The sequence below is a fragment of the Scyliorhinus torazame genome, chromosome 22 (genome assembly GCF_047496885.1).
Source record: "Scyliorhinus torazame isolate Kashiwa2021f chromosome 22, sScyTor2.1, whole genome shotgun sequence".
Lineage (NCBI taxonomy): Eukaryota > Metazoa > Chordata > Chondrichthyes > Carcharhiniformes > Scyliorhinidae > Scyliorhinus > Scyliorhinus torazame.
In genome coordinates, this window is record NC_092728.1 from 19,332,049 (window position 1) to 19,346,137 (window position 14,089).

Sequence of the window (14,089 nt, forward strand, 5' to 3'; positions counted from 1 at the left end):
CTCTCTCCCGGGTATCTGTTATTCTATATATAAACCACCCCAAACCCCTCAATTAGATTCCAGTCTGTAACTCACTCCCGGATATCTGTTATTCTATGTATAAACCACCCCAAACCCCTCGATTAGATTCCAGTCTGTAACTCACTCCCGGGTATCTGTTATTCTATATATAAACCACCCCAAACCCCTCGATTAGATTCCAGTCTGTAACTCACTCCCGGGCATCTGTTATTCGATATATAAACCATCCTGAACCCCTCGATTAGATTCCAGTCTGTAACTCACTCCTGGGTATCTGTTATTCTATATATAAACCACCCCGAATCCCTCGATTAGATTCCAGTCTGTAATTCACTCCCGGGTATCTGTTATTCTATATATAAACCACCCTGAACTCCTCGATTAGATTCCAGTCTGTAACTCACTCCCGGGTATCTGTTATTCTATATATAAATCACCCCGAACCCCTCGATTAGATTCCAGTCTGTAACTCACTCCCGGGTATCTGTTATTCTATATATAAACCACCCCGAACCCCTCGATTAGATTCCAGTCAGTAACTCACTCCCGGGTGTCTGTTATTCTATATATAAACCACCCCGAACCCCTCGATTAGATTCCAGTCTGTAACTCACTCCCGGGTGTCTGTTATTCTATATATAAACCACCCCGAACCCCTCGATTAGATTCCAGTCTGTAACTCACTCCCGGGTATTTGTTATTCTATATATAAATCACCCCGAACCCCTCGATTAGATTCCAGTCTGTAACTCACTCCCGGGTATCTGTTATTCTATATATAATCACCCCGAACCCCTCGATTAGATTCCAGTCTGGAACTCACTCCCAGGTATCTGTTATTCTATATATAAACCACCCCAAACCCCTCAATTAGATTCCAGTCTGTAACTCACTCCCGGGTATCTGTTATTCTATAGATAAACCACCCCGAACCCCTCGATTAGATTCCAATCTGTAACTCACTCCTGGGTATCTGTTATTCTATATATAAACCCCCCGAACCCCTCGATTAGATTCCAGTCTGTAACTCAGTCCCGGGTATCTGTTATTCTATATATAACCCACCCGAACCCCACGATTAGATTCCAGTCTGTAACTCACTCCCGGTTATCCGTTATTCTGTATATAAACCACCACAAACCCGATTAGATCCCAGTCTGTAACTCACTCCCGGGTATCTGTTATTCTATATATAAACCAGCCCGAAGCCCTCGATTAGATTCCAGTCTGTAACTCTCTCCCGGGTATCTGTTATTCTAAATATAAACCACCCCAAACCCCTCAATTAGATTCCAGTCTGTAACTCACTCCCGGGTATCTGTTATTCTATATATAAACCACCCCAAACCTCTCGATTAGATTCCAGTCTGTAACTCACTCCCGGGTATCTGTTATTCTATATATAAACCACCCCGAACCCCTCGATTAGATTCCAGTCTGTAACTCACTCCCGGGTGTCTGTTATTCTATATATAAACCACCCCAAACCCCTCAATTAGATTCCAGTCTGTAACTCACTTCCGGATATCTGTTATTCTATGTATAAACCACCCCAAACCCCTCGATTAGATTCCAGTCTGTAACTCACTCCCGGGTATCTGTTATTCTATATATAAACCACCCCGAACCCCTCGATTAGATTCCAGTCTGTAACTCACTCCCGGGTATCTGTTATTCGATATATAAACCATCCTGAACCCCTCGATTAGATTCCAGTCTGTAACTCACTCCCGGGTATCTGTTATTCTATATATAAACCACCCCGAACCCCTCGATTAGATTCCAGTCTGTAATTCACTACCGGGTATCTGTTATTCTATATATAAACCACCCTGAACTCCTCGATTAGATTCCAGTCTGTAACTCACTCCCGGGTATCTGTTATTCTATATATAAATCACCCCGAACCCCTCGATTAGATTCCAGTCTGTAACTCACTCCCGGGTATCTGTTATTCTATATATAAACCACCCCGAACCCCTCGATTCGATTCCAGTCAGTAACTCACTCCCGGGTGTCTGTCATTCTATATATAAACCACCCCGAACCCCTCGATTAGATTCCAGTCTGTAACTCACTCCCGGGTATCTGTTATTCTATATATAAACCACCCAAACCCCTCGATTAGATTCCAGTCTGTAACTCTCTCCCAGGTATCTGTTATTCTATATATAAACCAGCCCGAAGCCCTCGATGAGATTCCAGTCTGTAACTCTCTCCCGGGTATCTGTTATTCTATATATAAACCACCCCAAACCCCTCAATTAGATTCCAGTCTGTAACTCACTCCCGGATATCTGTTATTCTATGTATAAACCACCCCAAACCCCTCGATTAGATTCCAGTCTGTAACTCACTCCCGGGTATCTGTTATTCTATATATAAACCACCCCAAACCCCTCGATTAGATTCCAGTCTGTAACTCACTCCCGGGCATCTGTTATTCGATATATAAACCATCCTGAACCCCTCGATTAGATTCCAGTCTGTAACTCACTCCCGGGTATCTGTTATTCTATATATAAATCACCCCGAACCCCTCGATTAGATTCCAGTCAATAACTCACTCCCGGGTGTCTGTTATTCTATATATAAACCACCCCGAACCCCTCGATTCGATTCCAGTCAGTAACTCACTCCCGGGTGTCTGTTATTCTATATATAAACCACCCCGAACCCCTCGATTAGATTCCAGTCTGTAACTCACTCCCGGGTATCTGTTATTCTATATATAAACCACCCAAACCCCTCGATTAGATTCCAGTCTGTAACTCTCTCCCAGGTATCTGTTATTCTATATATAAACCACCCAAACCCCTCGATTAGATTCCAGCCTGTAACTCACTCCCGGGTATCTGTTATTCTATATATAAACCAGCCCGAAGCCCTCGATGAGATTCCAGTCTGTAACTCACTCCCGGGCATCTGTTATTCGATATATAAACCATCCTGAACCCCTCGATTAGATTCCAGTCTGTAACTCACTCCTGGGTATCTGTTATTCTATATATAAACCACCCCGAACCCCTCGATTAGGTTCCAGTCTGTAATTCACTCCCGGGTATCTGTTATTCTATATATAAACCACCCTGAACTCCTCGATTAGATTCCAGTCTGTAACTCACTCCCGGGTATCTGTTATTCTATATATAAATCACCCCGAACCCCTCGATTAGATTCCAGTCTGTAACTCACTCCCGGGTATCTGTTATTCTATATATAAACCACCCCGAACCCCTCGATTAGATTCCAGTCAGTAACTCACTCCCGGGTGTCTGTTATTCTATATATAAACCACCCCGAACCCCTCGATTAGATTCCAGTCTGTAACTCACTCCCGGGTATTTGTTATTCTATATATAAATCACCCCGAACCCCTCGATTAGATTCCAGTCTGTAACTCACTCCCGGGTATCTGTTATTCTATATATAATCACCCCGAACCCCTCGATTAGATTCCAGTCTGGAACTCACTCCCAGGTATCTGTTATTCTATATATAAACCACCCCAAACCCCTCAATTAGATTCCAGTCTGTAACTCACTCCCGGGTATCTGTTATTCTATAGATAAACCACCCCGAACCCCTCGATTAGATTCCAATCTGTAACTCACTCCTGGGTATCTGTTATTCTATATATAAACCCCCCGAACCCCTCGATTAGATTCCAGTCTGTAACTCAGTCCCGGGTATCTGTTATTCTATATATAACCCACCCGAACCCCACGATTAGATTCCAGTCTGTAACTCACTCCCGGTTATCCGTTATTCTGTATATAAACCACCACAAACCCGATTAGATCCCAGTCTGTAACTCACTCCCGGGTATCTGTTATTCTATATATAAACCAGCCCGAAGCCCTCGATTAGATTCCAGTCTGTAACTCTCTCCCGGGTATCTGTTATTCTAAATATAAACCACCCCAAACCCCTCAATTAGATTCCAGTCTGTAACTCACTCCCGGGTATCTGTTATTCTATATATAAACCACCCCAAACCTCTCGATTAGATTCCAGTCTGTAACTCACTCCCGGGTATCTGTTATTCTATATATAAACCACCCCGAACCCCTCGATTAGATTCCAGTCTGTAACTCACTCCCGGGTGTCTGTTATTCTATATATAAACCACCCCAAACCCCTCAATTAGATTCCAGTCTGTAACTCACTCCCGGATATCTGTTATTCTATGTATAAACCACCCCAAACCCCTCGATTAGATTCCAGTCTGTAACTCACTCCCGGGTATCTGTTATTCTATATATAAACCACCCCGAACCCCTCGATTAGATTCCAGTCTGTAACTCACTCCCGGGTATCTGTTATTCGATATATAAACCATCCTGAACCCCTCGATTAGATTCCAGTCTGTAACTCACTCCCGGGTATCTGTTATTCTATATATAAACCACCCCGAACCCCTCGATTAGATTCCAGTCTGTAATTCACTACCGGGTATCTGTTATTCTATATATAAACCACCCTGAACTCCTCGATTAGATTCCAGTCTGTAACTCACTCCCGGGTATCTGTTATTCTATATATAAATCACCCCGAACCCCTCGATTAGATTCCAGTCTGTAACTCACTCCCGGGTATCTGTTATTCTATATATAAACCACCCCGAACCCCTCGATTCGATTCCAGTCAGTAACTCACTCCCGGGTGTCTGTCATTCTATATATAAACCACCCCGAACCCCTCGATTAGATTCCAGTCTGTAACTCACTCCCGGGTATCTGTTATTCTATATATAAACCACCCAAACCCCTCGATTAGATTCCAGTCTGTAACTCTCTCCCAGGTATCTGTTATTCTATATATAAACCAGCCCGAAGCCCTCGATGAGATTCCAGTCTGTAACTCTCTCCCGGGTATCTGTTATTCTATATATAAACCACCCCAAACCCCTCAATTAGATTCCAGTCTGTAACTCACTCCCGGATATCTGTTATTCTATGTATAAACCACCCCAAACCCCTCGATTAGATTCCAGTCTGTAACTCACTCCCGGGTATCTGTTATTCTATATATAAACCACCCCAAACCCCTCGATTAGATTCCAGTCTGTAACTCACTCCCGGGCATCTGTTATTCGATATATAAACCATCCTGAACCCCTCGATTAGATTCCAGTCTGTAACTCACTCCCGGGTATCTGTTATTCTATATATAAATCACCCCGAACCCCTCGATTAGATTCCAGTCAATAACTCACTCCCGGGTGTCTGTTATTCTATATATAAACCACCCCGAACCCCTCGATTCGATTCCAGTCAGTAACTCACTCCCGGGTGTCTGTTATTCTATATATAAACCACCCCGAACCCCTCGATTAGATTCCAGTCTGTAACTCACACCCGGGTATCTGTTATTCTATATATAAACCACCCAAACCCCTCGATTAGATTCCAGTCTGTAACTCTCTCCCAGGTATCTGTTATTCTATATATAAACCACCCAAACCCCTCGATTAGATTCCAGCCTGTAACTCACTCCCGGGTATCTGTTATTCTATATATAAACCAGCCCGAAGCCCTCGATGAGATTCCAGTCTGTAACTCTCTCCCGGGTATCTGTTATTCTATATATAAACCACCCCAAACCCCTCAATTAGATTCCAGTCTGTAACTCACTCCCGGATATCTGTTATTCTATGTATAAACCACCCCAAACCCCTCGATTAGATTCCAGTCTGTAACTCACTCCCGGGTATCTGTTATTCTATATATAAACCACCCCAAACCCCTCGATTAGATTCCAGTCTGTAACTCACTCCTGGGCATCTGTTATTCGATATATAAACCATCCTGAACCCCTCGATTAGATTCCAGTCTGTAACTCACTCCTGGGTATCTGGTATTCTATATATAAACCACCCCGAACCCCTCGATTAGATTCCAGTCTGTAATTCACTCCCTGGTATCTGTTATTCTATATATAAACCACCCTGAACTCCTCGATTAGATTCCAGTCTGTAACTCACTCCCGGGTATCTGTTATTCTATATATAAATCACCCCGAACCCCTCGATTAGATTCCAGTCTGTAACTCACTCCCGGGTATCTGTTATTCTATATATAAACCACCCCGAACCCCTCGATTAGATTCCAGTCAGTAACTCACTCCCGGGTGTCTGTTATTCTATATATAAACCACCCCGAACCCCTCGATTAGATTCCAGACTGTAACTCACTCCCGGGTATCTGGTATTCTATATATAAACCACCCCGAACCCCTCGATTAGATTCCAGTGTGTAACTCACTCCCGGGTATCTGTTATTCTATATATAAACCACCCCGAACCCCTCGATTAGATTCCAGTCTGTAACTCACTCCCGGGTGTCTGATATTCTATATATAAACCACCCGAACCCCTCGATTAGATTCCAGTCTGTAACTCACTCCCGGGTATTTGTTATTCTATATATAAATCACCCCGAACCCCTCGATTAGATTCCAGTCTGTAACTCACTCCCGGGTATCTGTTATTCTATATATAAACCACCCCGAACCCCTCGATTAGATTCCAGTCTGGAACTCACTCCCAGGTATCTGTTATTTTATATATAAACCACCCTGAACCCCTCGATTAGATTCCAGTCTGTATCTCACTCCCGGGTATCTGTTATTCTATATTTTAACCATCCCGAATCCCTCGATTAGATTCCAGTCTGTAACTCACTCCCGGGTATCTGTTATTCTATATATAAACCACCCCAAACCCCTCGATTAGATTCCAATCTGTAACTCACTCGCGGGTATCTGTTATTCTATAGATAAACCACCCCGAACCCCTCGATTAGATTCCAATCTGTAACTCACTCCTGGGTATCTGTTATTCTATATATAAACCCCCCGAACCCCTCGATTAGATTCCAGTCTGTAACTCAGTCCCGGGTATCTGTTATTCTATATATAACCCACCCGAACCCCACGATTAGATTCCAGTCTGTAACTCACTCCCGGTTATCCGTTATTCTGTATATAAACCACCACAAACCCGATTAGATCCCAGTCTGCAACTCACTCCCGGGTATCTGTTATTCTATATATAAACCAGCCCGAAGCCCTCGATTAGATTCCAGTCTGTAACTCTCTCCCGGGTATCTGTTATTCTATATATAAACTACCCCAAACCCCTCAATTAGATTCCAGTCTGTAACTCACTCCCGGGTATCTGTTATTCTATATATAAACCACCCCAAACCCCTCGATTAGATTCCAGTCTGTAACTCACTCCCGGGTATCTGTTATTCTATATATAAACCACCCCGAATCCCTCGATTAGATTCCAGTCTGTAACTCACTCCCGGGTATCTGTTATTCTATATATAAACCACCCCGAACCCCTCGATTAGATTGCAGTCTGTAATTCACTCCCGGGTATCTGTTATTCTATATATAAACCACCCTGAACTCTTCGATTAGATTCCAGTCTGTAACTCACTCCCGGGTATCTGTTATTCTATATATAAATCACCCCGAACCCCTCGATTAGATTCCAGTCTGTAACTCACTCCCGGGTATCTGTTATTCTATATATAAACCACCCCGAACCCCTCGATTAGATTCCAGTCAGTAACTCACTCCCGGGTGTCTGTTATTCTATATATAAACCCCCACAAACCCCTTGATTAGATTCCAGTCTGTAACTCACTCCCGGGTGTCTGTTATTCTATATATAAACCACCCCGAACCCCTCGATTAGATTCCAGTCTGTAACTCACTCTCGGGTATCTGTTATTCTATATATAAACCACCCCGAACCTCTCGATTAGATTCCAGTCTCTAACTCACTCCCGGGTATCTGTTATTCTGTACATAAACCACCCCGAACTCCTCGATTAGATTCCAGTCTGTAACTCACTCCCGGGTATCTGTTATTCTATATACAAACCACCCCGAACTCCTCGATTAGATTCCAGTCTGTAACTCACTCCCAGGTATCTGTTATTTTATATATAAACCATCCTGAACCCCTCGATTCGATTCCAGTCTGTATCTCACTCCCGGGTATCTGTTATTCTATATATAAACCATCCCGAACCCCTCGATTAGATTCCAGTCTGTAACTCACTCCCGGGTATCTGTTATTCTATATATAAACCACTCCGAACCCCTCGATGAGATTCCAGTCTGTAACTCACTCCCGGGTATCTGTTATTCTATAGATAAACCACCCCGAAACCCTCGATTAGATTCCAGTCTGTAACTCACTCCCGGGTATCTGTTATTCTATATATAACCCACCCGAACCCCACGATTAGATTCCAGTCTGTAACTCACTCCCGGTTATCTGTTATTCTGTATATTAACCACCACAAACCAGATTAGATTCCAGTCTGTAACTCAATCCCGGGAATCTTTTATTCTATAAAAAAACACCCTGAACCCCTCGATTAGATTTCAGTCTGTAACACCCTCCCGGGTATCTGTTATTCTATATATAAACCACCCGAACCCCACGATTAGATTCCAGTCTGTAACTCACTCCCGGATATCTGTTATTCTATATATAAATCACCCCGAATCCCTCGATTAGATTCCAGTCTGTAACTCACTCCCGGTTATCTGTTATTCTGTATATAAACCACCACAAACCAGATTAGATTCCAGTCTGTAACTCAATCCCGGGAATCTGTTATTCTATAAAAAAACACCCTGAACCCCTCGATTAGATTTCAGTCTGTAACTCCCTCCCGGGTGTCTGTTATTCTATATATAAACCAACCCTGAACCCCTCGATTAGATTTCAGTCTGTAACTCACTCCCGGGTATCTGTTATTCTATATATAAACCAACCCGAACCCCTCGATTAGATTCCAGTCTGCAACTCACTCCCCGGTATCTGTTATTCTGTACATAAACCACCCCAAACTCCTCGATTAGATTCCAGTCTGTAACTCACTCCCGGGTATCTGTTATTCTATATATAAACCACCCCGAACCCCTCGATTAGATTGCAGTCTGTAACTCACTCCCGGGTATCTGTTATTCTATATATAAACCACCTCGAACCCCTCGATTCGATTCCAGTCTGGAACTCACTGCCGAGTATCCGTTATTCTATATATAAACAACCAGGAAACCCTCGATTAGATTCCAGTGTGTAACTCACTCCCGGGTGTCTGTTATTCTATATATAAACCACCCCGAACTCCTCGATTAGATTCCAGTCTGTAACTCACTCCCGGGTATCTGTTATTCTATATATAAACCACCCCGAACCCCTCGATTAGATTCCAGTCTGTAACTCACTCCCGGGTATCTGTTATTCTATATATAAACCACCCCGAACCCCTCGATTAGATTCCAGTCTGTAACTCACTCCCGGGTATCTGTTATTCTATATATAAACCACCCCGAACCCCTCGATTAGATTCCAGTCTGTAACTCACTCCCGGATATCTGTTATTCTATATATAAACCACCCCGAACCCCTCGATTAGATTCCAGTCTGTAACTCACTCCCGGGTATCTGTTATTCTATATATAAACCCCCCGAACTCCTCGATTAGATTCCAGTCTGTAACTCACTCCCGGGTGTCTGTTATTCTATATATAAACCACCCCGAACTCCTCGATTAGATTCCAGTCTGTAACTCACTCCCGGGTATCTGTTATTCTATATATAAACCACCTCAAACCCCTCGATTAGATTCCAGTCTGTAACATATTCCTGGGTATCTGTTATTCTATATATAAACCCCCCGAACTCCTCGATTAGATTCCAGTCTGTAACTCACTCCCGGGTGCCTGTTATTCTATATATAAACCACCCCGAACCCCTCGATTAGATTCCAGTCTGTAACTCAGTCCCGGGTATCTGTTATTCTATATATAAACCACCCAAACCCCTCGATTAGATTCCAGTCTGTAACTCTCTCCCAGGTATCTGTTATTCTATATATAAACCACCCAAACCCCTCGATTAGATTCCAGCCTGTAACTCACTCCCGGGTATCTGTTATTCTATATATAAACCAGCCCGAAGCCCTCGATGAGATTCCAGTCTGTAACTCACTCCCGGGTATCTGTTATTCGATATATAAACCATCCTGAACCCCTCGATTAGATTCCAGTCTGTAACTCACTCCTGGGTATCTGTTATTCTATATATAAACCACCCCGAACCCCTCGATTAGATTCCAGTCTGTAATTCACTCCCGGGTATCTGTTATTCTATATATAAACCACCCTGAACTCCTCGATTAGATTCCAGTCTGTAACTCACTCCCGGGTATCTGTTATTCTATATATAAACCACCCCGAACCCCTCGATTAGATTCCAGTCTGTAACTCACTCCCGGGTATCTGTTATTCTATATATAAACCACCCCGAACCCTCGATTAGATTCCAGTCAGTAACTCACTCCCGGGTGTCTGTTATTCTATATATAAACCACCCCGAACCCCTCGATTAGATTCCAGTCAGTAACTCACTCCCGGGTGTCTGTTATTCTATATATAAACCACCCCGAACCCCTCGATTAGATTCCAGTCTGTAACTCACTCCCGGGTGTCTGTTATTCTATATATAAACCACCCCGAACCCCTCGATTAGATTCCAGTCTGTAACTCACTCCCGGGTATTTGTTATTCTATATATAAATCACCCCGAACCCCTCGATTAGATTCCAGTCTGTAACTCACTCCCGGGTATCTGTTATTCTATATATAATCACCCCGAACCCCTCGATTAGATTCCAGTCTGGAACTCACTCCCAGGTATCTGTTATTCTATATATAAACCACCCCAAACCCCTCAATTAGATTCCAGTCTGTAACTCACTCCCGGGTATCTGTTATTCTATAGATAAACCACCCCGAACCCCTCGATTAGATTCCAATCTGTAACTCACTCCTGGGTATCTGTTATTCTATATATAAACCCCCCGAACCCCTCGATTAGATTCCAGTCTGTAACTCAGTCCCGGGTATCTGTTATTCTATATATAACCCACCCGAACCCCACGATTAGATTCCAGTCTGTAACTCACTCCCGGTTATCCGTTATTCTGTATATAAACCACCACAAACCCGATTAGATCCCAGTCTGTAACTCACTCCCGGGTATCTGTTATTCTATATATAAACCAGCCCGAAGCCCTCGATTAGATTCCAGTCTGTAACTCTCTCCCGGGTATCTGTTATTCTAAATATAAACCACCCCAAACCCCTCAATTAGATTCCAGTCTGTAACTCACTCCCGGGTATCTGTTATTCTATATATAAACCACCCCAAACCTCTCGATTAGATTCCAGTCTGTAACTCACTCCCGGGTATCTGTTATTCTATATATAAACCACCCCGAACCCCTCGATTAGATTCCAGTCTGTAACTCACTCCCGGGTGTCTGTTATTCTATATATAAACCACCCCAAACCCCTCAATTAGATTCCAGTCTGTAACTCACTCCCGGATATCTGTTATTCTATGTATAAACCACCCCAAACCCCTCGATTAGATTCCAGTCTGTAACTCACTCCCGGGTATCTGTTATTCTATATATAAACCACCCCGAACCCCTCGATTAGATTCCAGTCTGTAACTCACTCCCGGGTATCTGTTATTCGATATATAAACCATCCTGAACCCCTCGATTAGATTCCAGTCTGTAACTCACTCCCGGGTATCTGTTATTCTATATATAAACCACCCCGAACCCCTCGATTAGATTCCAGTCTGTAATTCACTACCGGGTATCTGTTATTCTATATATAAACCACCCTGAACTCCTCGATTAGATTCCAGTCTGTAACTCACTCCCGGGTATCTGTTATTCTATATATAAATCACCCCGAACCCCTCGATTAGATTCCAGTCTGTAACTCACTCCCGGGTATCTGTTATTCTATATATAAACCACCCCGAACCCCTCGATTCGATTCCAGTCAGTAACTCACTCCCGGGTGTCTGTCATTCTATATATAAACCACCCCGAACCCCTCGATTAGATTCCAGTCTGTAACTCACTCCCGGGTATCTGTTATTCGATATATAAACCACCCAAACCCCTCGATTAGATTCCAGTCTGTAACTCTCTCCCAGGTATCTGTTATTCTATATATAAACCAGCCCGAAGCCCTCGATGAGATTCCAGTCTGTAACTCTCTCCCGGGTATCTGTTATTCTATATATAAACCACCCCAAACCCCTCAATTAGATTCCAGTCTGTAACTCACTCCCGGATATCTGTTATTCTATGTATAAACCACCCCAAACCCCTCGATTAGATTCCAGTCTGTAACTCACTCCCGGGTATCTGTTATTCTATATATAAACCACCCCAAACCCCTCGATTAGATTCCAGTCTGTAACTCACTCCCGGGCATCTGTTATTCGATATATAAACCATCCTGAACCCCTCGATTAGATTCCAGTCTGTAACTCACTCCCGGGTATCTGTTATTCTATATATAAATCACCCCGAACCCCTCGATTAGATTCCAGTCAATAACTCACTCCCGGGTGTCTGTTATTCTATATATAAACCACCCCGAACCCCTCGATTCGATTCCAGTCAGTAACTCACTCCCGGGTGTCTGTTATTCTATATATAAACCACCCCGAACCCCTCGATTAGATTCCAGTCTGTAACTCACTCCCGGGTATCTGTTATTCTATATATAAACCACCCAAACCCCTCGATTAGATTCCAGTCTGTAACTCTCTCCCAGGTATCTGTTATTCTATATATAAACCACCCAAACCCCTCGATTAGATTCCAGCCTGTAACTCACTCCCGGGTATCTGTTATTCTATATATAAACCAGCCCGAAGCCCTCGATGAGATTCCAGTCTGTAACTCTCTCCCGTGTATCTGTTATTCTATATATAAACCACCCCAAACCCCTCAATTAGATTCCAGTCTGTAACTCACTCCCGGATATCTGTTATTCTATGTATAAACCACCCCAAACCCCTCGATTAGATTCCAGTCTGTAACTCACTCCCGGGTATCTGTTATTCTATATATAAACCACCCCAAACCCCTCGATTAGATTCCAGTCTGTAACTCACTCCCGGGCATCTGTTATTCGATATATAAACCATCCTGAACCCCTCGATTAGATTCCAGTCTGTAACTCACTCCTGGGTATCTGGTATTCTATATATAAACCACCCCGAACCCCTCGATTAGATTCCAGTCTGTAATTCACTCCCGGGTATCTGTTATTCTATATATAAACCACCCTGAACTCCTCGATTAGATTCCAGTCTGTAACTCACTCCCGGGTATCTGTTATTCTATATATAAATCACCCCGAACCCCTCGATTAGATTCCAGTCTGTAACTCACTCCCGGGTATCTGTTATTCTATATATAAACCACCCCGAACCCCTCGATTAGATTCCAGTCAGTAACTCACTCCCGGGTGTCTGTTATTCTATATATAAACCACCCCGAACCCCTCGATTAGATTCCAGACTGTAACTCACTCCCGGGTATCTGGTATTCTATATATAAACCACCCCGAACCCCTCGATTAGATTCCAGTGTGTAACTCACTCCCGGGTATCTGTTATTCTATATATAAACCACCCCGAACCCCTCGATTAGATTCCAGTCTGTAACTCACTCCCGGGTGTCTGATATTCTATATATAAACCACCCGAACCCCTCGATTAGATTCCAGTCTGTAACTCACTCCCGGGTATTTGTTATTCTATATATAAATCACCCCGAACCCCTCGATTAGATTCCAGTCTGTAACTCACTCCCGGGTATCTGTTATTCTATATATAAACCACCCCGAACCCCTCGATTAGATTCCAGTCTGGAACTCACTCCCAGGTATCTGTTATTTTATATATAAACCACCCTGAACCCCTCGATTAGATTCCAGTCTGTATCTCACTCCCGGGTATCTGTTATTCTATATATAAACCATCCCGAATCCCTCGATTAGATTCCAGTCTGTAACTCACTCCCGGGTATCTGTTATTCTATATATAAACCACCCCAAACCCCTCGATTAGATTCCAATCTGTAACTCACTCGCGGGTATCTGTTATTCTATAGATAAACCACCCCGAACCCCTCGATTAGATTCCAATCTG